Source organism: Podarcis bocagei, assembly GCF_964188305.1.
Source record: "Podarcis bocagei genome assembly, chromosome: 7".
Taxonomy (NCBI): Eukaryota; Metazoa; Chordata; class Lepidosauria; order Squamata; family Lacertidae; genus Podarcis; species Podarcis bocagei.
In genome coordinates, this window is record NC_138132.1 from 68,958,463 (window position 1) to 68,986,455 (window position 27,993).

General features: G+C 43.9%; 1 long non-coding RNA gene across 2 annotated transcripts in view; it reads right to left on the bottom strand.

Moving 5' to 3' along the window:
• Positions 1–27,993, bottom strand: part of LOC308591146 — an 88,208-nt gene that overhangs the window by 42,097 nt on the left and 18,118 nt on the right. The window contains exons 2-3 of one of the 2 annotated variants that reach the window (XR_014009996.1): positions 4,966–5,123; positions 825–911 (exon numbers count right to left, since the gene is read on the bottom strand). This is a non-coding gene — a long non-coding RNA (uncharacterized lncRNA). Of the gene's footprint in view, positions 1–824; positions 912–4,965; positions 5,124–27,993 lie in introns of those variants that run through there. The other variant, XR_014009995.1, reaches the window with a different exon arrangement.

Genomic DNA, 27,993 nt, shown 5'->3' on the forward strand with positions numbered 1-27,993 from the left:
AGGCCAGGAACATGCCCCCAAATTCTCAGTAATCTTGTGATGTAATGAATGAGGCTAGAATGGGACCAGGGAAGTGAGATGGCCCTTGCTCCCTATGAGCCATATGGAACACATGCCGTTAATTCAGTTTGCTTAATAATTCCGCAGTTCTTTTCAGTGCAGGAATCTTTAGACAGGTGTTTGTGCGTGTGTTCCCTTCCGTTGCCGAAAAGGGAAGCAACTGCACGATTGCATGGCTTGATCACTTTTTACTTTAATTGCTCGGCCTAAATGGCACTTCTGAACAAGTTGGGTCATCTCACCAGCTGCTCCTGCCCACCCCGATTCCAACTCTGCCTCCCACCCAGAGTCATTCCAGGGCATGAAAGGCGTCCTTGTCACCACTGCAGAGCAAACACACAGCAAAAGGTCACACAACATTTTGTTCCTTTTGACAACAACTCATTTGATCACCCAGAAGCTGGGTGCGGGGGGAGACAGCGAGAGCGAGCGAGAGAGGGACAAGAATGGTTGCCTTTATACATTTCTCTGGGTTAGTCCATGGCGGGAATGATATCTGGAGACTGGGGTGGAGTGGGTTTGGGTGGCAAGGCCATCTCACAGGCTATTTAACTGTCGCTGTAGAAACAAGAACTATGCTGGAGTAGCTATCAAGGCTGCCAAGCAGAGGAAGATTTTGAATAGGTTAAAAAGCCTCGCTTTACAAAACAGCCACTGTCTCCATGGCTAAGAGGAGGTCCGCTTGGCTACTGCAGAATGTGAACACTCATTACTGCAACTCAGTAAAGAAAGCACATCAGCAGCACTCAGCTATATTTCCACTTGTTTCTTGCCCACACAGCTGGCGTATGTGTTACTATTTTCAATCTCGCCCGCCCTGCAGTGGTAAATAGCTGAAGATGAGCTTGTCACTGGAAAGTAAACAGAACAGTGAATGTTGGAGCCAGGCAGAGGTGGAATTGCAGAAGGTTGCCTTATATACCAGATCAGATCAATGATTTGTACCCAATAGTGGTCCTATGCACTTGGTCCATCAAAAAGGCTTAGGACAGCTGTGTTCATTAATTTCAATGGGTTCCCTTTGAGTAAGAATAACAGTGGTCTACCTACACTCTACAGGACATTGTAGAGGACTTTGGTGGGTTCTTTATCTGATTTCAGATAGCAGAGCTCCTCCTTGTAAAATTGGGACTTTGGTGAGGTCAATGGTAAAAATATATCTGTCCAAATTTGGCTGATGTTTGGCATCTAGTACACCAGCAACCAGGGACGTGGGTGGCGCTGTGGGTTAAACCACAGAGCTAGGACTTGCTGATCAGAAGCTCGGCGGTTCGAATCCCCGCGATGGGGTGAGCTCCTGTTGCTCGGTCCCTGCTCCTGCCAACCTAGCAGTTTGAAAGCACATCAAAGTGCAAGTAGATAAATAGGTACCGCTCTGGAGGGAAGGTAAACAGCATTTCCGTGTGCTGCTCTGGTTCGCCAGAAGCAGCTTAGTCATGCTGGCCACATGACCCGGAAGCTGTACACCAGCTCCCTCGCCCAATAAAGCGAGATGAGCGCCGCAACCCCAGAGTCAGCCACAACTGGACCTAATGGTCAGGGGTCCCTTTACCTTTACCTTACACCAGCAACCACCAGCCTGGCACTCTGAGCTTTCCAGAAATAAATTTAGAATTTAAGAATTATTTAAAATTATATAGGAAGAACACCAACCCTATTGACTGAATTAGAATAATAAATTGAAAAAAATGGAGTGTTATTCATAAAACGAAGTCCATGAAGAACGAGACCAGATGGTTTTCTTACAGAATGGTATAAGACATATTTAGATTTTTGGGGGGGCCCTAATTGCCTAAGCATATTATTTAAGGAAAACGGGGGGAAAGGGGGGAATAGGCTTGCCAATGTCAACCTATGGAGCCTATATTTCTCTTATATCCAGGCCTGGCAAAGGCCATACAAGTTATGTAAACTATAGAGCAATATATTTAATTTATGTTCGTCTTAAAATGCTAACAGCCATTTCGCCTAACAGATTTCAGACACTGGTTATCAACTGTAATACATTTTAAATCAAGTGGATTTTATGCAGCATGGACAGGGAGTGGATCATCTAAGATTGGTATCCAATTCCATGGCCATAAATAATATAGAATAGCTCCAGCTGCACTTAAATCTTAGGATGCTGAAGGTATTTGATGAAGTATATTGGCAATTTCTGTTGTTACTTTGGACAAGTTTCAACTTCTTCAAGAATTTATAAAGTTCATAAGAATTTTATGCCTCTTCCTCTAAATAACAAAAAAGGGAGAAATGGAATTCTTTTGGATGTCTTTGGTTTGGATGTATTTGATACACTAGGAGGCAGCCCTCTGCCTCCATTGATATTTGATTTATTTTTGGAACTCCTGGAAAGGTTCCTGAATCTTGGGGGAATTCATGGTTTTGTTCATGTGCAAGTAAGATTTAAAATAGCCTCATATGCTGATGATTTATTATTATTTATTAGTAGATTTGAAACATCTATACCAGAATTAATAATAATAAAAATTATTATTATTTGGTAGTATTTCAGTGCATACCGTTAAATTTGTCAAAATCTGAAATAGTACTAGCGGCCAATTTTAGATCACCTGCTTTGCACAATAATTGGTGATTTTGTTGGTATCCAGAGGTCTCTACATATTTAACACATTTCTCTCTGAACATAATGTACTTGCTGATATCTGGTGGTGGTTTTAATTTCCCAGACATCCGCTTATATCATAAGGTGCGTTCGTTAGCATGGAAAAATGATTGGCACATTTATCTTTTTATGAATACCCGAATACCCCCAGCATCGGCAATTTTAGAGATGGGTTGTTAGCAACAACTCTCTTTGGATGGCTAGTGAGAATGCAATGGAAAGAATGCAATGGAAACCATCCGTTTTAGCAGCTACAGAGATACGGTGCCTATTGGCTTGTCAGTTACAATTTGATCCATAGGCAATTAAAACACAAGATAATTAGAAACAGTTAAAAATAAATACATACATGATTGAAAGCAAGACTAAAAGAAAGTAGAGACTCATCGAAGTCCCTGAACACCAAAGGGCTTTTACCCTGGCTCAGTGTTATGCCATCCACTCAGCCATTATTGAAGGCCGATACAGGAAGATTGACTACCTGGATAGACAATGCCCATGTGACCCAGGACAAATAGAAATGGTAGATCATGTCCTTCTCTAATGCCTGTATTACAAAGACATTCATACCAACCTGATTTCCCCACTACTTCAAAAGTACCCAGGGTGCACAGGACAATTGTATACCTCCCTGCTGCTCTCGGAGGCCGATCCTGCCGCAATGTATAGTGTTGCTGGGATCTGCACAGCAGCACTTGAGAATCGTAGGAGGATGACTTGTGCCACAAATCAGTTTTAATGAACATATCAGAGTGCTCTGTAAATGATAGTTAAAACCTTTATATATCAACCTTTTGTGCTCTTCCACACCAGCCCAATGTTCCTGACCCTTCTTTTGAATTCTTTTAGCTTCTTTTAAATTCTTACAGACTTTTATATTCACCTAGTGTTTTAATACCTTTTCCGTATAGTTAAAGCTATGGTTTTCCCAGTAGTAATGTACGGAAGTGAGAGCATAAAGAAGGCTGATTGCCGAAGAATTGATGCTTTTGAATTATGGTGCTGGAGGAGACTCTTGAGAGTCCCATGGACTGCAAGAAGAACAAACCTATCCATTCTTAAGGAAACCAGCCCTGAGTGCTCACTGGAAGGATAAGATCCTGAAGCTGAGGCTCCAATACTTTGGCCACCTCATGAGAAGAGAAGACTCCCTGGAAAAGACCCTGATGCTGGGAAAGATGGAAAGCACAGGGAGAAGAGGACAACAGAGGACGAGATGGTTGGACAGTGTTCTCGAAGCTACCAACATGAGTTTGACTAAACTGCGGGAGGCAGTGGAAGACAGGAGTGCCTGGCGTGCTCTGGTCCATGGGGTCACGAAGAGTCGGACACAACTCAACGACTAAACAACAACAACAACAAGCTTTCTAAAGTGCTTTTTAGATTTCAAATGCTGGTCTATGACTGTAATAAAGATTTGTTGAGTAGAGGCTCATAGTAAACACCAATTTATCAGGTTATGAAAGCCCACAGAACAGAAATAGGAATGCTATTCCACAGAACAGGGGCAGCCACGTGAAAAACTCTGCTCTGAGTTGTTTTGGAGTGGGCTTCTGAGATCTCTGGAACTTACAGGAGAAACTCTCCTGCAAACTGCCGCGAAGTACAGGGTGTTGATCTACTGGGTGATATGGAGGTTTCTCAAATGTCTGGTTCCTGAATTGTGATTGAATCCCACCTGCAAATAGTGACAGCGTTGGAAGCATCCCCAATACTTCTGATAGCCCCTGGGATTCCCTCTTAGGAACCATAGGATTGCTGGCCCCAGTGCTCAAACACTTCTTATGTGCGTTCCACCATCACCGCAGCTTTTGACACTTCCCATTAAAAGGTAAGCCATTCCCTACATCTGTGATGCATGCAAGGCTACTAATGTCCCAACATGTTGAGAGATAGCCCCAAATGCCGCAAGAAAAAGGAAAACATCAGAGAGACATGTAAGGCCAACAACTGACTTTTGGACGCAGGATGAAAAGGAAAAAGCAATGGTTCTTCACTTGAAGCCTCTTTTTTTGGGGGGGGTTAAATAATATAATAGCACGAATAGAAATCATTAAGAGTGCAGCTGTTAATTATGTGATAATTTTGAAAAAAAAGGAATGCAATAGAAATAAATAAGAATATGAAACACAGTAATATTAGATCACAAAGGTCCATCAAGAACGGTGCGCAGGAAGCCTCTTAAAAAAATTGTATTAATTTGGAACTAATTTGTGTAATTGGGTTTATATTGGAAAATCAATAGCAATAATTGGCAGGACAACACATTGCTTTCATACCTGCGCGTCCATTAAGAGGTGTCTCATGAGCGCCATGGAGTTCTTCAGTGTGTCTTTCTCGTTGGGCAGGAAGGTGTTGTCATCTTCACTGAGCGCTTTGGCCTTGTTCTTGATGAAGTCTGAGATCTGGTCGTTCAAGGTGTGTAGTGACTGCACAGCTAAGGAGAAAGGACAAGAGGGGAGCTCTTGAGACTAGGGGTGGCTGATCAGGGACAACGTAGTCCAAAAGTAACTGAAGTATCTGAGGTTGAAAAGCACTGCCGTGAATAATACTGAGTTAGATGGTGAAATGGTCTAACTCGGTACAAGGCAGCTATCTATTTAAATCATCCCTTTATTCAGAACCACGAGACTGGGAAATATTTATTGATGGGTTGGGAGGTTGACCAACTGTTTAATTATCTGTTCCAGGGCCTCATCTGGAGTTGATGTCAAGCAGACAGGTTGGTAGTGGCGCAGGTTCTCTCCTTTTATGAAGAAGGGGGCGGCAATTGCCCACCTCCAGTTGACAGGGTCCTCACCTGTTCTCCAAGAACTCAAAGATTATAGACAGTGGCTCTGAGATTACATTTCATTGGATGCAGTTCATTAAGATATAGAGACAACTGAAACCACAAGTCATTCCCTCCTTGGTTCCTTGTTGGTTTTTGCTGCCTATCAGCAGGTTCCTTTACCACCACCCCAGTTTCCTGTGTACCCCAGTATTTGCTGTCCCCCCATCCTACTATTCTGTTGTTTTTCTTGTTTGGGAGAGTGCTTACTAAAAGCATGGGTGTGTGGACTCCTGTAGATGCCGTCTTATCAGGAGGTCCATTTGGTATGGTTTAGCAGTGGTTGGGAACAGTTGATCCTCCAGATGCCAATGAACAGCAACTCCCATCAGCCCCGGCAAGTATAGCCAAGAGCAAAGGATGATGGGAGTTGGAGTTCAGCAACCTCTGGAGGACCAAAGGCTCCCCACATCTGCAATATTGGGATTGGGTCTTTAGCATGGTGGCACTTACTATCAGGAATGCCATTCAATATCTACTGAAGTCCTTCCTTTTTTGACAAGCTTCATCTTAGCCTGCATTCATATTGGATTTGAAAGTCTTTTTTTGCATATGACATTTTTCATTGTTTTTAATATATGGAATTTCTCTCCCCCCCCCAATTATTGTTTTCTTTTATTATTGTTTTTGCACATATGGAACTGCTTTTCCCCCGTATGGAATTGTTTTTCATTGTTGATGCTTTGCTGTGAAATCACTTTGAGATATTGTATGGGAAGTGATTCATAAGTGGAATAAAACAAATAAACAGACAGACTTGTGGAGGGCATCATACCACTAAGCAGCATTTTTTTGTTTTGTTTTTGTTTCTCATCATTGATATATGTATCTATAGTGGTAAAAAGGAAAACACTTCTGTCCATCTGAAACTGAACTTTAAAAGAATAAAATGAATTAAAATTCAAAGATTTTAAGGCAATATTCATAAAATTTACACAATTGGCTTACTAAGAAGGAAAATGTTCTGTAATGTGCTACTCAATCAAAGCATGAAACATCCTAAGAGGTTTAAATAGAGCAGGGGGAGACATGATTTGGAATTATGAGCCTGAGAAATATACAGTCTGAGCATGCACAGAGTGCATCTGCCTCCCCAATGACGGAACTCTGTTTGTATTTAATGATTCCACAACAATAACTTCAGTCTGAAATATAAACTTGCTGAGTTGTGTCTCTTGCCAGTCCGACTCAGAGTAGACCCATTGAAATGAATGAGCATGACTAATGTAGGTGGTTCATGGTGGAATGGGTCTACCCTGAGTAGTGCTAGCACTGGACACAACACTATCACTGCTATTCTTTTACCAAAATGTCAAGAGCAGCCCCCCCCCCCCAATAAGTGGTTCTAGCACAAACAGATAGCAATCACTGCAATGTTAAGGGGAAACAGCCAGTGTTTTGTGTGTCCTAGTTCACTGGAGCCTAGAGTAGTTCAAGTCCAGGTTTTACAAAAACGTTACAAGGCAGGCAGCATCCATTGCTGACCAATAAGAAATACATGTCTCAGCATGACAAGAAGGAAGGAAGGAAGGAAGGAAGGAAGGAAGGAAGGAAGGAAGGAAGGAAGGAAGGGGACACACACACACAGAGAGAGAGAGAGAGAGAGAGAGAGAGAGAGAGAGAGAGAGAGAGAGAAAGCCTCTCTTTTTTTCTTTTTTTCTTCCTTCCTTCCTTCCTTCCTCCTTCCTTCCTTCCTTCCTTCCTTCCTTCCTTCCTTCCTTCCTTCCTTCCTTCCTTCCTTCCTTCCTCCCCTTTCCCTCTCCTCCCCTCCCCTCTTAACACAATTATGCAATCTTATTAATTCCACCAGCTTTTACTGAGGGTGAAGAGCTACAGGAAATGTGGCAAAAAAACAACATTTTTAAAAAAACAATTTGTCACACCAATCATCCCCATGGCTCAAACTCCAGGATGAGAGAGGGATAACAGCAAGAAGAAAACAGAGAAATTGAGACAGAAAGACTTTCATGCTAAAAGTGCCTTGACAAGCAGGAATCTGGTCCTGATGCAAAAAGGTGAGATCCGCATCCAATGAATGCTATGTGCATTGATTCAGCAACACTCCCGGCACCCGCCAACCCCTTTATGTTAAATCTGCCTTGAGAGATATCCTCAAGATATGAGGGAATCCTGCCCTCATCTGGACAAGGAAATAATGTTCCACAAATATCCTAGCATTCAGGTGCTCTCACATACTGCTTTCCTTCATAGCCAATGTCTAATTATGTTGTCAACTCCCCATGGAATTTAGAATGGACAAATCGGTCTATGTATAGCTCATCTCATTTTCACAAGTTATAAGTGCATTCTGCTCAGATATTTAAATATACATTTCTATGTAGAGATGGGGGAGAAATCTGCTCCTTTCAGGTTTCACACTTCCCAAAACAAAGCGCAAACTGAAACGCAGCCATCCTTCGAAATTCACACTTTTCACAGTGCTCTAACCAAATGTGCATATTCTGGGAAGGTGTGCATAGCATATAAATTCAATCTAAATATAAATGAATTGAATTGGGGGGGGGGGGCGGATTGCCAAACATGCACATTGAGCAAAATTGCATTCAGAAATGTGTGCATTTGTCCTAAAATGCTGGGTATTTTTTAAATGGCAATCTGGAAACTTATGCGGAAACACAGAGAACTGAAATCAAGATCAGAAAGATGAGAAATTGTGATAAAGCAAAGCAGGCAGATTTGTTAGTGCCTGTTTTAAGCCTTCACTGGGAATCTGGAACTCAGAATCCTTAGTCCAGACTCAAGCTCAGGCAAACACAGACCACTGAATACGTAACAGAATCCATCCCAGACTGACATTGGAGAGGAAAATGATGTCAATAGGACCTCAAAAAGGTGGGTTGGGTAGAGTTCTGGACATGCAACATGGAAGTAAAGGTTAAAAAAAGGTAAAGGACCCCTGGATGGTTAATTCCAGTCAAAGGCGACTATGGGGCTGCGGCGCTCATCTCACTTTCAGGCCAAAGGAGCCAGTGTTTGCCCACAGACAGCTTTCCAGGTCATGTGGCCAGCATGACTAAAACCGCTTCTGGCACAACAGGACACCGTGACAGAAACCAGAGTGCACAGAAACACCGTTTACCTTCCTGTCACAGCAGTACCTATTTATCTACTTGCACTGGCATGCTTTTGAACTGCTAGGTTGGCAGGAGCTGGGACAGAGCAACAGGAGCTCACCACCGTCATGAGGATTCGAACTGCTGACCTTCCGATCAGCAAGCCCAAGTGGCTCAGTGGTTTAGACCACAGCGCCACCTGCATCCATGGAAGTACCAGGGAGCTGCTTGAAGCATACCTACATCCCTGCCTTGGTTCTTCTAGCAACACTTTGCTCCATTTTGCTTCTGTTTGCTGACCCTCTGGAAAAGGAGGCTTGATGCAATTTCTTCCTTTCTTTGTTTAAAAAGAATGTTTTTTCTTCTTCTTTTGGCCAGTACAATCCAGCGGCTCATATAGTCAGTGGGATGATACAGCAGTTACCTGATGACAAGGATCTTCTGCTACATGTGACCACGTTGTTGTTGTTTAGTCATAGAATCATAGAATCATAGAATCATAGAATCATAGAGTTGGAAGAGACCACAAGGGCCATCGAGTCCAACCCCCTGCCAAGCAGGAAACACCAAGTCGGTTAGTTGTGTCCGACTGTTCGTGACCCCATGGACCAGAGCATGCCAGGCACTCCTGTCTTCCACTGCCTCCCACAGTTTGGTCAAACTCATGCTGGTAGCTTCGAGAACACTGTCCAACCATCTTGTCCTCTGTCGTCCCCTTCTCCTTGTGCCCTCAATCTTTCCCAACATCAGGGTCTTTTCCAGGGAGTCTTCTCTTCTCATGAGGTGGCCAAAGTATTGGAGCCTCAGCTTCAGGATCTGTCCTTCCAGTGAGCACTCAGGGCTGAGTTCCTTAAGAATGGATGTGACCACACCTGACAGATAAATTAGAATGAGGGCAATACTTTATACCCACACTTAGAATAGGAAAATATTTGGCCACATTTTGCGTAATTTTTGCACAATTTTTCTCCAGTGTGGTGTAGTGGTTAAGAGCGGTAGTCTCATAATCTGGAGAACCGGGTTCGTGTCTCTGCTCCTCCACATGCAGCTGCTGGGTGACCTTGGGCTAGTCACACTTCTCTGAAGTCTCTCAGCCCCACTCACCTCACAGAGTGTTTGTTGTGGGGGAGGAAGGGAAAGGAGAATGTTAGCCGCTTTGAGACTCCTTCAGGGAGCGAAAGGCGGGATATCAAATCCAAACTCCTCTTCTTCTTCTTCTTCCCCGCAGTCTACCCTGAGTGGCAGTGGATTTCCAGGGCTTCAGGGAGGTGTCTCTCCCAGCCATACATGGACATGCCAAGGATTGGGACCTTCTGCATGCCAAGCAGATGCTCTACCAGTGAGTAAGACCCCTGCTGGAACTGTGCTTCCCGCATTCAGATAATAAAGAAAAATATGCATGTAAAATATGAAGCTTTGTGCTTTCACAACGTTATCACTCATTTCCCTTTCAAAATGAATTATACACCTTTCATCTCAAAGCCTGTGCTATGGAAGGAGAGAGTAGCCAGCGGTCAATAGTTTGCTAATGGAGCATCAGCTTAAAATTACTCCTGTCCCTCTTGGAGAAACGAAGCTTTTAACAATTGCCCATTAGGGTCGTTAGCAGCGGTAATATTGCACATTGTTGGCTTGCATAATTTTCTGTGAGAATTGCTAATTTGGGATCCAAGTGGAAGATTTTTTTTTTTAAAAAAAGAAAGAATTAATTATGGGGTTAATGTGGCTTTTCTGCAAGTCAACTCTCACTCTCCATTGATAAGAGACAGGCATAGGCAATCCATCTGCTCCTTATAGAAGCTTTTTTGCTTGCCAACTAATATCCATCAGTTTCTACCACCAAAACAAAACTCTGTGATGTATAAATAATAAGGGATTAAGCAAACCTAAGACGGCTGCTGTGGGAGGCTTATCTCCCCCTCCCTTCCCGCTTTAAAGAGCTTTTCTTGTACACAAGCATAAGCATTGAGGGAGATGAAAATGCAAACTTATATTTGCTTTCACAGAACATTCTCCGGCTCCAAGTTTCAATCTTTTTGTAGAGAGCTTTTACCGGCAAGTCCCAGGTTACAACAATTTAGAATTCAGAATTAAAAGCAGAATTAAAACTGATTACAGTTGCAGGAATAGGGTGGGCCCTGAAAAATCTGCATCTCAGGTGTCAAATGCCAAGGGTACTGGAATTGTTTTTCTGTATTTGTGTTTGCCACTCTGGGCTCCTCAGGAAGGTGACCAATTTGGATGGCTTTAAAAGTGGATTAGACCCATGAAGGGTGTGGCACCCATGGCTCCTAGCCACAATAACTACTGCTCCACATCCACTGAAAGTTTCTTGGAATCTCGGGTGGGGAGAAGAAGAAGAGGAATAATACTAATAATAATAATTTATTATTTATACCCCACCCATCTGGCTGGGCTTCCCCAGCCACTCTGGGAGGCTTCCAACAAAATATTAAAATACCGTAATGCATCAAACATTAAAAGCTTCCCTAAACAGGGCTGCCTTCAGATGTCTTCTAAAAGTCTAAATAAAAAAATTCCTTCCAGTAGCACCTTAAAGACCAACTAAGTTAGTTCTTGGTATGAGCTTTCGTGTGCATGCACACTTCTTCAGATTGTGTGCATGCACACGAAAGCTCATACCAAGAACTAACTTAGTTAGTCTTTAAGGTGCTACTGGAAGGAATTTTTTTATTTTGACTATGGCAGACCAACACGGCTACCTATCTGTTTCTAAAAGTCTGGTAGTTGTTGTTCTCTTTGACATCTGGTGGGAGGGCGTTCCACAGGGAGGGTGCCACTACTGAGAAGGCCTTCTGCCTGGTTCCCTTGACTTCTTGCAGTGAGGGAACCGCCAGAAGGCCCTCGCCACTGGACCTCAGAAGAAGGAGAATAAAAAGAAGAGGAGTTTGGATTTGATATCCAGCTTTATCACTACCCGAAGGAGTCTCAAAGCGGCTAACAATCTCCTTTCCCTTCCTCCCCCACAACAAACACTCTGTGAGGTGAGTAAGGCTGAGAGACTTCAGAGAAGTGTGACTGGCCCAAGGTCACCCAGCAGCTGCATGTGGAGGAGCAGGGAAGCGAACCCGGTTCACTAGATTACAAGTCCACTGCTCTTAACCACTACACCACACTGGGAGAGAAATGTTGTGCTTGTGTCCAGCTTGCAGGCTTCTCAAGGGCAGTTGGCTGGCCCCTGCGAGAACAGGAAGATGGACCAGAAGAACCATTGGCCTCATCCAACAGATGCATTTCATGTTCTTAGGTAGGGGTGGGATAGAAATTTCATAAATAGCAATAAATCACAATAAATAATCCACCTGTTTCCAGTGTTCAGGGGTAAGTGTTGCTGCTTATGTCACCTAAACAGCACCATTCACACACCTCTCAACCCTCCCAATTTGAGCAGGGCATCCCAGAATTACCGAAGTCATTCCGGGATCCCAGAATGCCCTGTCTTTTGGACTCTCACTCTCACGAGAACTCAGAAGCAAAAAAATGAGTGTTCCAATTTTGAACTGTGGGTTGTTGGAGGATATGCTTTCACACACGACACTAGAGGGGGGTATCAGCAGTGTCAGGGAAGCCACAAGGTGTTTAGAAGTAAAAGCTTATTTGGGATTAGGGGAATACTAAAGGGGGAATCCGCTCCCCTAAACGGCCCATTGAGGACTGAGGTTGCTCAGCAGCCGCTGAACGCTGATTGACTCTTGGGGTAGTAGAGGAGGAAGAAGAGAGGGAAAAGAAGGTGGGAGAGGGAATGGAGTATCCAGGATTAAGGTACATCTGCCTCCACTGGAACTCTAGACTGGGGGACTCCTAGGCTGCAACCTTTCCAGTTCCTACTTTTAGTCCCACTGAATTCTCTTCCCTTCCTTAGAAGGGAAGCAAGTCCCAACACTGCATTGGCTGAAAAGTCGTCCTTTCCACCCCACAAAACCTACCCTAATTAAATCTAGTTTATTTCTGCAGTCTAAAATCCCAGCCGCTTTTGATGTCTTACAACTGTTTTGACAATCTCATAGAATCATAAAGTTGGAAGGAACCACGAGGGTCATCTAGTCCAGCCCCAAACTCCATGGGGGTCATCTAGCCCCAACATGGGGCTCGAACCCACAACTCTGAGATCAAGAGTCTTATGCTCTACCAACTGAGCTATCCCATTTGGAAGGTATTATATTGACTCTGTATTACATTGTGTGTGTGTGTGTGTGTGTGTGTGTGTGTGTGTGTGTGTGTGTGTGTGTGTTCCACTTTTAATTCTGGTCTATCATTTAGTTGTCCTGCATGTTGCATTTCTGTATTTTCTTTTCAGTGACAGGTGAATTTGGCTTTTATTGGAGATGGCAAGCCACTTTGCCAAAGTAGCTCCACAAAAAGCAGAGTGTATATTTTGAAATAAGCAAATAAATAAATAAATAACCATTTTGCTACAGATTCTATAATATTAATGAAAGAACACATGAATGTTAAAGAATGCATAGCAAAATTTTCTGTACATATTGGATGCCCTGTGAATATATACAAATTTGAAATTAACATTGGACCACTTTGAGATCCAGCACTGATGCCTTAAAACCAGGCATAGGCAAACTCTGGCCCTCTAGATGTTTGGGACTACAGTTCCCATCATCCCTAGCTAACAGGACCAGTGGTCGGAGATGATGGGAATTGTAGTCCTAAACATCTGGAGGGACGAAGTTTGCCTATGCCTGCCTTAAAACACACACACACACACACACACACACACACACACACCCTCTACACCTGTCAGAGAGCTGTCAGATGTTTCAGAAACAGCAATCATAAAGTCAGGTACTCTGCCCAATAAAATGAGGAAAAGCCAGCTGATTTTCAGTGCTCTCTCTTCTCTGCCCCCAGTGCTCCCTCCCCATCACTTTAAGTTATTTATATGGCTTTCCTCTGTACTTCCAGAGAGGAAAATGTCTCAGCTGGTGATAGATTGAAGCTGCTTCGGAGGTCACAGTCTGTCAGATTCTCCTTCTGCAAAAGTTGATCTGGCCTTTTGTGCAATGAACTTGGAGCAGCTTTTCCTATCTCCCTGCCACTTGGGCAGCAAAATTAATTTACTGGGAGGGAGGACGTGGAGAATCTGTCAGTGTTGCTGTGTCCTTCCTTCTCAGTGGGGTGTCTGGGGCTCTCTTCAACAGGTCTCCCAGACTTCTTTATGCAGAATTTGTCCTAATTTGCTTGCACAAAGCTTATGAGGCGATTGGAATATTATTGCCTTTTTAAAATGACAGTCAAGAGAATGGGGCAGCTCTTCCTCCCTCCCTCCCTCCCTCCCTCCCCTGCCCTATTCTCTTGACTGGAATTAAAAGCAATTAAAAGCAACAGAAATTATAGGAAGGCACCCATGGCAGGGAATGGGTGTTTATGGTGAATGCTGTGCCTCTAAGTCTGAAGCAATAAATGTTCTGGATTCTCCATCCCCTTAGAAACATGTGGTTCATGTGCATTTTCCCCCTGAAATAGTCAGAGTCCATATGTTCTATAATAGCACAAGGAGAAATGCAGAGTTTTCAAGGTTTTCCATTGCTGGGCTATTGGAATCCTAGCTGCAGCTGACATCCATATCAAAAGCTCATTAGAGCAACTAGCTTCCAAGCTGTCCATCCACTTACACAGAAAAGACAGTTGTGGTTAAATCAGAACAGGTTATTTAATTATTTTAGACATTGATTCCCATATTTCCAATCTTAAATTCACCATAACTCATTACTACATCAGTTTGTGCATTATTTATTAAACAGTCCTTGTGAAAATTCAGCAGCATTTTAGTACGAACTCACATACACATTTTTTAATGCAATCTTGCCCAATATAATGCATTTCTGCATGTTGCTTTCACTTACATTTGCAATTTTTGCACATGCTTTAACCATTGCGTGCCTGGAGAACTGCATGGCAAAATTCAGAGAAGCGTGGCTGTTTGAAGGACGGCTGCATTTTGGGTTGCATATTGATTCAGAAAGTGTGAATGGGGAAGGTTGAACCTCAAACACAAAAGTTAAATTGAATTTCTCTGGCCTTTCTATATGAGCCAGAAAAAAGTAACGGAATGAAACAAATGAAAATCCCTCCATCTCTGCCTTAGCTGCCCTTTCAATAAGTTTAAAAGGCAACGGATCTTAGATCAGCCTTGCATTTTCAGAGGACGGAGCTTGACTTATACCTCTAGAAATAGCTGTTATTCCTCTACTTGGTTTCGGGCCCTGCTTTGCCACTGCTGCCGCCGCCACCGTGACCTAGCAGGATGCTGTCTTTATGTCTCTGACACTCTGCATTGCCCTTGGTTGTGCTTCAGCAAGCCTGTGCTATATTGAACACAAAAGCCATTGAAGCAGGAACGAAAGACTTCTCAATATCAAGGAAATTTTGGGTGGTTGCACCTTAAGCTGAGGCTTCTCTTCAACGGAATTTGCTTGCTGGATCTCTCTCTCTCTCTCTCTCTCTCTCTCTCTCTCTCTCTCTCTCTCTCTCACACACACACACACACACACACAAACAGCTGCTGCCTCTGTTCTCTCCATTCCTCAACCCCAACTCCCCCTTTGCCAACTGCCCTTCCACCACACCTGACCACACCTGACCACCAATTCCCTTCCTTTCCCCCCTTAAATAGGATTGAAATATTTCAAAAAGTAAAATCCAGAACAAAAGATTGCCAAAGATCCAGGGCAGTGCCGTCTTTTGGAAATTCTCCCCCAGACTTCAATTCCACCTTTGAAATTTCAATAACGTCTGGAAAAAGCCAGCCATATGGCAGCCCTGTCTTAAAATAGTATTTTATCAAAGCAGCAAAATCAGACAAATCAATACAATAAGAATAATAGAAATAAGTAGGGTACTTAAAAGACAATTGGGAAAGTCATATTTCACACTGTACCACAGAGAAGGAGTCCTGTATGTCTGTATTTGTTGTATATAAAATCCTACCAAACACCATAGAATTTTTCAGGTTCCTCCAAGTCTTTGGCAACATGTAACCCCACCTCCCACCCCTGCTAAACTCCACATATTTTCATACCAAAGCAAAAGTCACAACTCCTGTAAGGTGTTTCACTTTGGGGCAATTGAGGTTCTGGCAACCATATCTAGAGTCCCTGAGAGCTGGAACCCTTCAGCTGATCATCCCACAGATATAACAAACAAAGTTGTGGTGAAATTGGGGTGGAATATTTTGGTCATTTCTTGACAAACCATCGTCCAGAATTTGAGTACCTGTGGGAATTTGAATAACTGTACTCCTCTGCTACCCATTTCCCTTACAGCTATTCAGACTACAAGTTAGTGGGGCAGAACCCTCTTATTCAGCGATCCCTCTCCTTTTGTGAACCGCAGCATGACTCTCACACAGTGACCCTTCCTTGGTGACTGGAGTCACTATTTCATTTCAGATCCCCGCTGTTTGTGCATGATTGCCAGTTCAGGTGTTTAACAGTCTCTCACTGTGAATTCTCAGTGGCGATAAGAAGCTCTTGTTGTTTTGCCAGTTCTTCCTCTGGGAGACAAGTCCTCAAGTTTATATGGAAAGGCAAACATATAATTATGATCCTAATCAAATTTATGCAATATTATGAATAGGCAAACTTACACAGAGGCTCGATATTGATTTTTTTTTTAAAGCTTCTATAATCAAATTCAGAGCTGAGGTAATATTTCTGCCCTTGTAATCTTTCTGTCATTGGAGCACCCCCCCACCTCATTTTCCAAAAGAAGAGGGAAATGGTTTATGATCTGGGCATAATGGTATGTTGCTTTCATGATACATTTGCCCTCAGCTGTTTCAGGCGAAATCTGCCCTTGAATTCCAGGAGCCAAACTAGACAGTGCTTTAACTACATAGCTAGAAACCTAGGAAGTTGCTTTATACTGAAGTGTATCAATTGTCCATCTAGTGCATAATTGTCTATGCTGTCTAATATTATCTCTCCAGGCTTTCAGTCAGGAGGCATGCCCAACTATTCTCAGAAACAGAATAACAGAACCATAGAATTGTAGAGTTTGAAGGGAACTCCATGGTCAGTTAGACCAATCCCCTGCCATGCAGGAATCTCAACTGAAGTATACATGACAGATGACCATCCAATGTCTGCTTAAGAAACTTCCAGTCCACCATCTCTCGTGGGAGTCCGTTCCACTGTTGAACAGCTCTTACTGTCAGAAAGTTCTTCCTGATGTTTAGTCAGAACCTCTTTTTTGTCACTTCAATCCATTGGTTTGGATCCTGTTCCCCCCTAGAAAACAAGCTGGCTCCATTCACCCTGTGGCAACCCTTTAGGTAGTTGAAGATGACTATCATATCACCTCTCAGTCTTCTCTTCTCCAGGCTAAACATATCAAACTCCCTCTACCGTTCCCTATGAGACTTGGTTTCCAGAACCTTTATCATCTAGGTCACCCTCCTTTGCACACATCTCAGCATGTCAATAGCTTTAAATTGTGATGCCCAGAACTGGTAGAACCAGAACACAGTAGGCCAAGTGTGGTCCGACCAAGGATGGAGCAGCGACCATTACTTCCTTTGATCAGGGCACTATACTTCTGTTGATGCAGCATAGATTAGCAATAGCATTTGTGGGGGTTTTTTTTTTGCATCACTCTAGCTTGTGGTCTACTAAGACCTCTCAGTCATTTTCACATGTACTACAGGCAGTCCCAGGTGCCCCCCATCTTATATTTGTGCAGCTGGTTCTTCCTGCTTAATTCTAGAACCTTACATTTGTCCCTATTGAAATTCATTTTGTTAGCTTTGACTCAGTTCTCCAAATCCCAGATCCAAATCCAAATGTTCACCCCAGTCCTCCGGTTCAGAGAACCCAGGACTTTACTCCTATGGTTAAGGGTCTTTGTTAGCTGCCCTTTCCTATTTGTTTCCTCTTCCTGGTGCATCACTCAGTCTCCAAAGCTTACTGTGGTCCACAACTTGGCTTTCTATCTTCTTCATATTCTACACAAGTCCAATGTCCTTACTTTTAAAGCTGCCCTTTAATATTTCCATTACGCGCCCCAGCGCTGCTTAAGGATTTTGCTCCTCACAAGTGTTTTCTTGCTGATTGAGAGGAATTCGGACGAAGGCAGGATCCAAAAGCCAAAATTTCTAACATTTGTTTATTTGTCCCATGTCTGGAATGGAAATCAATCCTGCAAGTAGGGTCGGCACTCACTGCTGTTGCTACTTTCAATCTGTAAATGATACGCAATTTATTGCATTCCCATCCCTGCCCCTTTGCATTGTGTTTCTTTTGCACTGAAGTAAATGAGTTGGAATAATGCAATGGCACCTTTTGGAATTTTGCCTCAGTGGACAGTTTTTGGCAGAAGGCGAATTGCAGAGGAAGGGAAACAGCGTGTAATGTGGCGAATTCAGGGTGGAACTGAAAATGATGCCTTCTTGCATTACTCCCATCCATCTTGTTCACCAAGGACAACCTATGAGTCAGGAGGCTGTAACAACAATTGAGTGGAAGATGAGCTAAAGACAGAGGCATCTGAACTGTACCCATCCAAGTACAATCTCAGCCGGCCACATTCTTGAGAAGTCAGACACTATTTCATTAGGCCTTAAACATCCAGGGACAAGAGGGGCTTTGGGGGAGCAATTAGTTTGGACACTGATGATCTCCAACACGGGAGTAAAAATATATCTATTTCCAGCAGTGACTGGCATCCAGCTCTTTACAGTATCGATGTGGGGGATGGAAGGATAGCGGAAAGAAACGAAGGAAAGCCAGCATATCTAGTTCCATGCACAAATTAATGAACATGACACAGCGCCATGTGTTAATTTAAAATGTGATTAATTTATGGAAAGGAAACAAGCCTAGCATTTAGATCGCAGGCTCATCAGCATCAACAGCTAAGGGTATATGTGAGTGTGAGTTACCATAGCAACCTGTTTGGTAGAAAACCTAAGAAGTAGTACATCCACACACCCCTTTCTTCTTACTCAGAATTGCAGCATTAATGAGACACGGATCTGAGATATTTAAAATACTGGGGCAGGAGTGGAAGGCACAAGGGAATGGGAAGCAATCTCGGCTGCCATGTGAAGGAACTGGAGATGGTGGATAGTAATGGCAGTCCAACCACCATATCCAAGGCCCAGCCAGGTTCAAGCTACCAGGGCAGAGGAGAGGATAGAGAAGGAAGGACTTTGCATTTTGGTTCATCTTCAGTCCTCCTCCTTCTTTAATGCTTTTGCTCCTGTTGGAAATGACAAGAGGCAAAGGAAAGGGATGGATTTAGGTACATGAGCAATAATGTGTTAGAAGGGCTAGCATTGTACTCTTAATGTTTCTTTCACCCTGAGCTACCTGTTGCATTCTGGAACTGCGGCTTTATGGCTGATATACCGACATGTTGGCTAATTTTAATTTGTAGCAGTATACGGGACGCGACACAAGGAGGAACGTGTCAGCACGTAACAGCTGTGCTCGGAGATCTTCACTGCTTGCTGATTTGCTACCGGATCAGACTCAAGGTGTTACTATTAGTAAACAAAGCTCTTAATAGCTTGGGGGGGGGGGACTTATCTCTGACTTACCCCATATATGCCCATATATTGACTGCTTCAATCCATGGAATTGGCACTGTTAAAGGTGCCACACGATACCTATTCTGATTTTGTAAGAAATCAATCTTTCAGTGTGGCAGCACCTATACTTTGGAACTCCCTGCCTGTGGACTTCAGGCAAGTGCCCTCCCTGTACGCTTTGCAGTGCCCTCCCATCAGATGTCAAACAACTATTTGACTGTTAGAAGACATCTGAAGGCAGCCTTGTTCGGGGAAGGTTTGAATGGCTGGTGTCCTATTGTGTTTTTAATGTTTTGTTGGGAGCCACCCAGAGTGGCTGGGGCAACCCATTTACATGGGTGACATATAAATATATAACAACAACAACAACAACAACAGTATTTGCTTACAGAAGCCTTCTCAGACATGTAGCACATTGGTGTATGTTTTCATATATTTTTTAGTTTATTGCCGATTTTGACTTTCAAATGTTTTTTACTGAAAATTCTATTGTTTTATTCTCTTTGTAATCCACCATATATATATATATATATATATATATATATATATATATATATATATGCTTTTGTAGATTTTCACGGGTACAGGAATGCAGGTTTTGGTGTCTTCGGGTGTCTTCCCGTGTAAGAGTTGGGGTGTCTAGGCGACGTTTCGACGAGGTCTCACTCGTCATCTTCAGGCTGGTGCTTTCGGCTTCTTGTTACTGGAACAGAGCAGGATCTCAGTGTTTGAGTTCCTATAAATACTGTTGAGGGGGTGTGGTGTATAGCCTCCAACGTTCTGGGCAGAGAGGAAGTTCCCAGGTTAGTGTGCCTTTTCTTCTTTTGTTCATTAATTACTTGAGGGATATCTTGAGTGATTTCTTGAGTGATATTCTGAGTACCACTTAGGAGGGTCATTAGGTGTGGATTAGTTGCTGAAGCTTTCGTGTCTTGACCTCTTGAGCTTGTGAAGAGTTTTTCTGAGAAGATGGCTGTACTGCACTTAGTTGTGCTCTGGCTTGGCTTCGAGTATAGGGGCGAGCTGTGGTTTTGTGCCCTGTGCCAGCCAGATCTGTGTAGGGATTGCAGGGGGGTGCAGCATCCGGAGGTGCCACTATGGTTTGGCTACTGGATGGTGTCTGTAATTTATCTGTGGAGAGGGTCTGGGTTTGGGTCTGGTGTGGTTGATTGGAGATGGCGTTCTGTGTGCCTCTGGTTCTGGTGTCGGTTTTTGTGGGGAGGGCTAATTTCCAGATGTCTGGCAGGCGGGACGTGTCGTCACGCTTGTTCATGTTGTGAGGGTGTTTCTCTATCTCGATGGCTTCCATGATTATTCTCTTGTGGTGATGTTCCATGTTAAAGAGCAATTTGGAATCTGCAAAATTAATTTCGTGTCCTGTTTCTTTCATGTGTTGGTAAAGAGAGGAAGTTTTTTCTTCTTTTTTGACGGCATTCTTGTGTTCTGCGATACGTGCATTTATTCGTCTGTTTGTTTGTCCAATGTACGTGGCTGGGCAGACTTTGCAGGGTATTTCATAGACCCCTTGGTTTTCTAACTGGATTTTATCTTTGGGGTTTCTGAGGATATTGGCTATTTTTTGGTTGGTGCAAAAGGCTGTTTTGATATTGTGTTTATGGAGGATTTTGCTAATTTTATCTGTAGTGCCCTTGATATAAGGAAGGAGGGCCATGCCATTGTTTTCTTCTGTGTCTTGGTTTTTGGGGGGTGTTTCTTTTTGGATTAGCTTCGTAACCCTGTTTTGCTGGTATCCGTTGGCGATTAACACATTTGAGAGATTCTGTAACTCAGTTGTCAAGTGGTCTTTGTCAGCCAGGCGTTTGGTTCTGGAGATGAGAGTCTTGGCTACGGAGTTTATTTGTGCAGGGTGGTGGTGTGATTGTGCATGTAAGTAGCGGTTGGTGTGTGTTTTTTTCCGGTAGATAATGTGTCCTAGGGAGCCATCAGGTTTTTTGTAGATTAGGACGTCAAGGAAGGGAAGTTGGTTGTTGGTTTCTATTTCCATAGTGAATTGTATTTTGGGGTGTAGGCTGTTGAGATGTGTGAGGAAGCTATCTAGTTTTTCCTTCCCGTGTGGCCAAATTACAAAGGTGTCGTCAACATATCTGAGCCAAAGTTTGGGTTTGTGTTCTGACTTGTCTAAAGCATTGGTTTCAAAGTGTTCCATGTACAGATTTGCGATGACCGGTGAGAGGGGTGATCCCATAGGTGCTCCTTCTATCTGTTTGTATCTTTGTCCATTGTGGATGAAGTACGTGTTGGTTAGGCAGTGGTTGGTCAGGTCCAGGATGTATTCGGGGGGATTGTATTTGTTTTGAATGGCTGTCAAGGCTTCATTAATGGGCACTTGTGTGAAGAGAGATACAACATCGAAGCTTACAAGTAGGTCATCGGGATGTAGGTTTTGCTTCTTTATTGTTTCTATGAACTGGAAGGAGTTTGTAACGTGTGAAGCGATAGATTCTGCATAGGGCTGAAGTTGCTTAGCGAGAAATTTAGCGAGATTTTTGCAAAGTCTGCCCAGCCACGTACATTGGACAAACAAACAGACGAATAAATGCACGTATCGCAGAACACAAGAATGCCGTCAAAAAAGAAGAAAAAACTTCCTCTCTTTACCAACACATGAAAGAAACAGGACACGAAATTAATTTTGCAGATTCCAAATTGCTCTTTAACATGGAACATCACCACAAGAGAATAATCATGGAAGCCATCGAGATAGAGAAACACCCTCACAACATGAACAAGCGTGACGACACGTCCCGCCTGCCAGACATCTGGAAATTAGCCCTCCCCACAAAAACCGACACCAGAACCAGAGGCACACAGAACGCCATCTCCAATCAACCACACCAGACCCAAACCCAGACCCTCTCCACAGATAAATTACAGACACCATCCAGTAGCCAAACCATAGTGGCACCTCCGGATGCTGCACCCCCCTGCAATCCCTACACAGATCTGGCTGGCACAGGGCACAAAACCACAGCTCGCCCCTATACTCGAAGCCAAGCCAGAGCACAACTAAGTGCAGTACAGCCATCTTCTCAGAAAAACTCTTCACAAGCTCAAGAGGTCAAGACACGAAAGCTTCAGCAACTAATCCACACCTAATGACCCTCCTAAGTGGTACTCAGAATATCACTCAAGAAATCACTCAAGATATCCCTCAAGTAATTAATGAACAAAAGAAGAAAAGGCACACTAACCTGGGAACTTCCTCTCTGCCCAGAACGTTGGAGGCTATACACCACACCCCCTCAACAGTATTTATAGGAACTCAAACACTGAGATCCTGCTCTGTTCCAGTAACAAGAAGCCGAAAGCACCAGCCTGAAGATGACGAGTGAGACCTCGTCGAAACGTCGCCTAGACACCCCAACTCTTACACGGGAAGACACCCGAAGACACCAAAACCTGCATTCCTGTACCCGTGAAAATCTACAAAAGCAAATATCTCACCTCTACGGGGAGGAAACCTTCCAGCTGACAAGAACCTACGAGAAACTAGAAATCCGAAGAGCCACCATCTTATGTGATCTCTTGTTCCTACGCAACTGCCGAGACAACAACTTAATTCCCACATGCTTCCAACTTAAATTCCACTCTAAAACCCCAGCTACCGAAAGGATCCTGAAACGAACTGAACTATCCCTAATCAGAAACGAACTACATAAGAAAAGATACCTACTAAACCAAACCAACAAAGATCTGCTCACTCTTCACCTCAAACTCTGTAACAAAATCCACCCTGCACTCTGGGACAAATGCAAACAACTAGCCGTTTGGAGAGCTGAAACTGAGTCCTCACATAAGACAGACACACACACCAACAAACTCCACAAACTAGAGAAACGCCAGAAGCCCAGCCACCCTCCACAACAACCCATGAAACAAACAGTACATAACATATCAGACAGGATCCTCACCTCAACTGAAACCAAAGTACTCTCCAAAGGTTTCAACTTTGCAGTCGCCCCGAGACGCATCCCCACGGAAAACATCATATGCGGAGTCGAAGCTAGCCTAACCAAAATCAACCCAGATGAAGCCAATAAAATCAGACTTGAAGTCACCAACATCCTCTGCTCCAGCAAACCACCCAGAAGCAATTTACACAAAGAAGAACAGAAAGCACTCACCAACCTGAGGAAAGACAACAACATAATCATTCTCCCAGCAGACAAAGGTAATGCCACTGTTGTGATGAACACATCGGACTACCAAGCAAAACTATCAAATCTACTCCAAGACCCTACCTACCAACCTATAAAAACAGATCCCACCACCTATCTGGAAAAAACCACCAAATCCAAAATAAAAGCCTCTCCTATCAGTGAAGAAATCCAGCTAAGAATCATCCCCAGAGAAAAATCATCCAGATGCCCCAAACTCTACGGTCTCCCCAAGATACACAAAGAAGGAACACCACTCAGACCAATAGTCAGCTCCATAGGCTCACCTCTACAAAATCTCGCTAAATTTCTCGCTAAGCAACTTCAGCCCTATGCAGAATCTATCGCTTCACACGTTACAAACTCCTTCCAGTTCATAGAAACAATAAAGAAGCAAAACCTACATCCCGATGACCTACTTGTAAGCTTCGATGTTGTATCTCTCTTCACACAAGTGCCCATTAATGAAGCCTTGACAGCCATTCAAAACAAATACAATCCCCCCGAATACATCCTGGACCTGACCAACCACTGCCTAACCAACACGTACTTCATCCACAATGGACAAAGATACAAACAGATAGAAGGAGCACCTATGGGATCACCCCTCTCACCGGTCATCGCAAATCTGTACATGGAACACTTTGAAACCAATGCTTTAGACAAGTCAGAACACAAACCCAAACTTTGGCTCAGATATGTTGACGACACCTTTGTAATTTGGCCACACGGGAAGGAAAAACTAGATAGCTTCCTCACACATCTCAACAGCCTACACCCCAAAATACAATTCACTATGGAAATAGAAACCAACAACCAACTTCCCTTCCTTGACGTCCTAATCTACAAAAAACCTGATGGCTCCCTAGGACACACTATCTACCGGAAAAAAACACACACCAACCGCTACTTACATGCACAATCACACCACCACCCTGCACAAATAAACTCCGTAGCCAAGACTCTCATCTCCAGAACCAAACGCCTGGCTGACAAAGACCACTTGACAACTGAGTTACAGAATCTCTCAAATGTGTTAATCGCCAACGGATACCAGCAAAACAGGGTTACGAAGCTAATCCAAAAAGAAACACCCCCCAAAAACCAAGACACAGAAGAAAACAATGGCATGGCCCTCCTTCCTTATATCAAGGGCACTACAGATAAAATTAGCAAAATCCTCCATAAACACAATATCAAAACAGCCTTTTGCACCAACCAAAAAATAGCCAATATCCTCAGAAACCCCAAAGATAAAATCCAGTTAGAAAACCAAGGGGTCTATGAAATACCCTGCAAAGTCTGCCCAGCCACGTACATTGGACAAACAAACAGACGAATAAATGCACGTATCGCAGAACACAAGAATGCCGTCAAAAAAGAAGAAAAAACTTCCTCTCTTTACCAACACATGAAAGAAACAGGACACGAAATTAATTTTGCAGATTCCAAATTGCTCTTTAACATGGAACATCACCACAAGAGAATAATCATGGAAGCCATCGAGATAGAGAAACACCCTCACAACATGAACAAGCGTGACGACACGTCCCGCCTGCCAGACATCTGGAAATTAGCCCTCCCCACAAAAACCGACACCAGAACCAGAGGCACACAGAACGCCATCTCCAATCAACCACACCAGACCCAAACCCAGACCCTCTCCACAGATAAATTACAGACACCATCCAGTAGCCAAACCATAGTGGCACCTCCGGATGCTGCACCCCCCTGCAATCCCTACACAGATCTGGCTGGCACAGGGCACAAAACCACAGCTCGCCCCTATACTCGAAGCCAAGCCAGAGCACAACTAAGTGCAGTACAGCCATCTTCTCAGAAAAACTCTTCACAAGCTCAAGAGGTCAAGACACGAAAGCTTCAGCAACTAATCCACACCTAATGACCCTCCTAAGTGGTACTCAGAATATCACTCAAGAAATCACTCAAGATATCCCTCAAGTAATTAATGAACAAAAGAAGAAAAGGCACACTAACCTGGGAACTTCCTCTCTGCCCAGAACGTTGGAGGCTATACACCACACCCCCTCAACAGTATTTATAGGAACTCAAACACTGAGATCCTGCTCTGTTCCAGTAACAAGAAGCCGAAAGCACCAGCCTGAAGATGACGAGTGAGACCTCGTCGAAACGTCGCCTAGACACCCCAACTCTTACACGGGAAGACACCCGAAGACACCAAAACCTGCATATATATATATATATATATATTTGACATCGCTCCTCCCCCAACCTTTCTGTGTGCTTCTGTTTGGGAGGAAGAAGATGCAGGAGGTTACCATGGGGGTGATCTGTGTACAAGAGGGTTCAGAAAAGGGGTGGGTAGCAGGAGGAGGCATGAAGGTGAAGCTCTAGGCCAGGCATAGGCAAACTCGGCCCTCCAGATGTTTTGGGACTACAACTCCCATCATCCATAGCTAACAGGACCCGTGATCAGGGATGATGGGAGTTGTAGTCCCAAAACATCTGGAGGGTCAAGTTTGCCTATACCTGCTCTAGGGCATTGGCATGGGGAAATGGCAAGGGGTTGTTGAGCTGAGAGAGGAGCACAGCCCCTAGTATGTCTATGTGGATGCAAGTTGAGCAATTTAAACACGCTGGTTTACCAAGCGAACTTTTAGAAAGGACTGTAGCTGCAAGCATAATCACTAGAGAAGCATGGTCCACCTTTGAAAGAAAGGGGTTAAGAGGAAGTCAGATTTATGACCTGGAATTGCAACTCTTTCTCCCCCCCCCCCGCCCCATCCTTTTTCTTTTTTATAACATGATGATTCTCTTATTAAGATTTCTAGAGGGGATAATCTATAGGAGGATAATGTTTCTCCTTTGTGATTACATTACCATATGGAGCCATTTTTCTCGACACCAAGGTCATCCCGTTCTGATGAGCTTTTGAACAGAGCGGCAGGCTCTCTGCCTCTTCTGACAGCAAAGGGCAATATGAGTTATTAACAAGGCAAGGATTGTGATTTTTATTAGTCAATTCCTCATTTACTCCCTCGGAAGAGCAAGACATGAAAAGTCCCACGGGGGGAATTAGAGAGTGTTCGATTGAGTGGCTGTTATTCTGAGTGGGGGGAATCGTTGGCTGCATGGAAAGTTCCAGATCATCTTCTCCCCCACAATTATCTTTTATGAGGATTTGTTCGACCATAAAAATGGAATGGTGATGGGGAAAGGTCAGGGGGTCAAGGGTCCCTGCTGGGTCAGAGGAGAAGTCAGAAATTAAAGGAGGGGAGTCCTACAAGACTGGAAAATGTGCAGAAAAGGACATCCAAAACTAAGCAGTCCCTTATAGGGAAACGTTGCAACATTGGGACTTTTCCAGCTTAGGGGAGGTAAGGATGGAATGTGATCAAGGTGTATAACATGGTAAAGGTAAAAAGGTAAGGACCCCTGGATGGTTAAGTCCAGTCACAGGCGACTATGGGGTTGTGGCACTCAACTTGCTTTCAGGCTGAGGGAGCCAGCATTTGTCCACAGACAGCTTTCCGGATCATGTGGCCAGCATGACTAAACCACTTCTGGCACAATGGGACACTGTGATGGAAGCCAGAGCGCACGGAAATGCCATTTACCTTCCCGCCTCAGTGGTACATATTTACCTACTTGCACTGGCATGCTTTCAAACTGCTAGGTTGGCAGGAGCTGGGGCAGAGCAACGGAAGCTCACCCCATTGCGGGGATTCAAACCGCCGACCATCTGATTGGCAAGCCCAAGCGTCTCAGTTGTTTAGACCGCAGCGGCATCAATAGCTCAGTGCATGAACACACGTTTTTAACCCAGGAGGTCCAGATTAGGCAGAGGAAAGATTCTTGCCTGAAACCCCAGGGAGTTTGGCTGTTCTGTTTTCTAATGCTCCTTTTACATTGCAGGAACTATGGCTTTTTGACCAGCATGTCGTACCAAATACCATCCACAGCAGTCGGCATGGTGTGACACAGCAACAGTTGTCATGCAGGTGCCTTTAATATATGCCTTTTGGCCCCTGCTAAAAACTTTCTTGTTTAGACAAGTCTACCAAGACGTTTAAAGTGACGTGGGTGGCGCTGTGGGTTAAATCACAGAACCTAGGACTTGCCGAGGTCGGCGGTTTGAATCCTTGCAACGAGGTGAGCTCCCGTTGCTCGGTCCCTGCTCCTGCCAACCTAGCAGTTCGAAAGCACATCAAAGTGCAAGTAGATAAATAGGTACCGCTCCGGCGGGAAGGTAAACGGCGTTTCTGTGCGCTGCTCTGGTTCGCCAGAAGCGGCTTAGTCATGCTGGCCACATGACCTGGAAGCTGTATGCCGGCTCCCGCGGCCACTAAAGCGAGATGAGCGCCGCAACCCGAGTCGGTCACAACTGGACCTAATGTCCTGGGGTCCCTTTACCTTTACCTTTACCAAGACATTTAGAAGCCCTTAGGCCAGCCTTTCTCAACCTGTGGGTCCCCAGATGGTGTTGAACTACAACTCCCATCACCCCTAGCTCAGGGATGATGGGAGTTGTAGTCCAACAACATCTGGGGACCCACAGGTTGAGAACCACTGCCTTAGGCAATTGTAATCTGTTTTAGTATTTCAACTTTAGTATGTTTTAAAGTATGACTTTCTTTTTTCCCCTTGGTTTGTTGTTTTTTTTACAGTCAAGCAGTGTA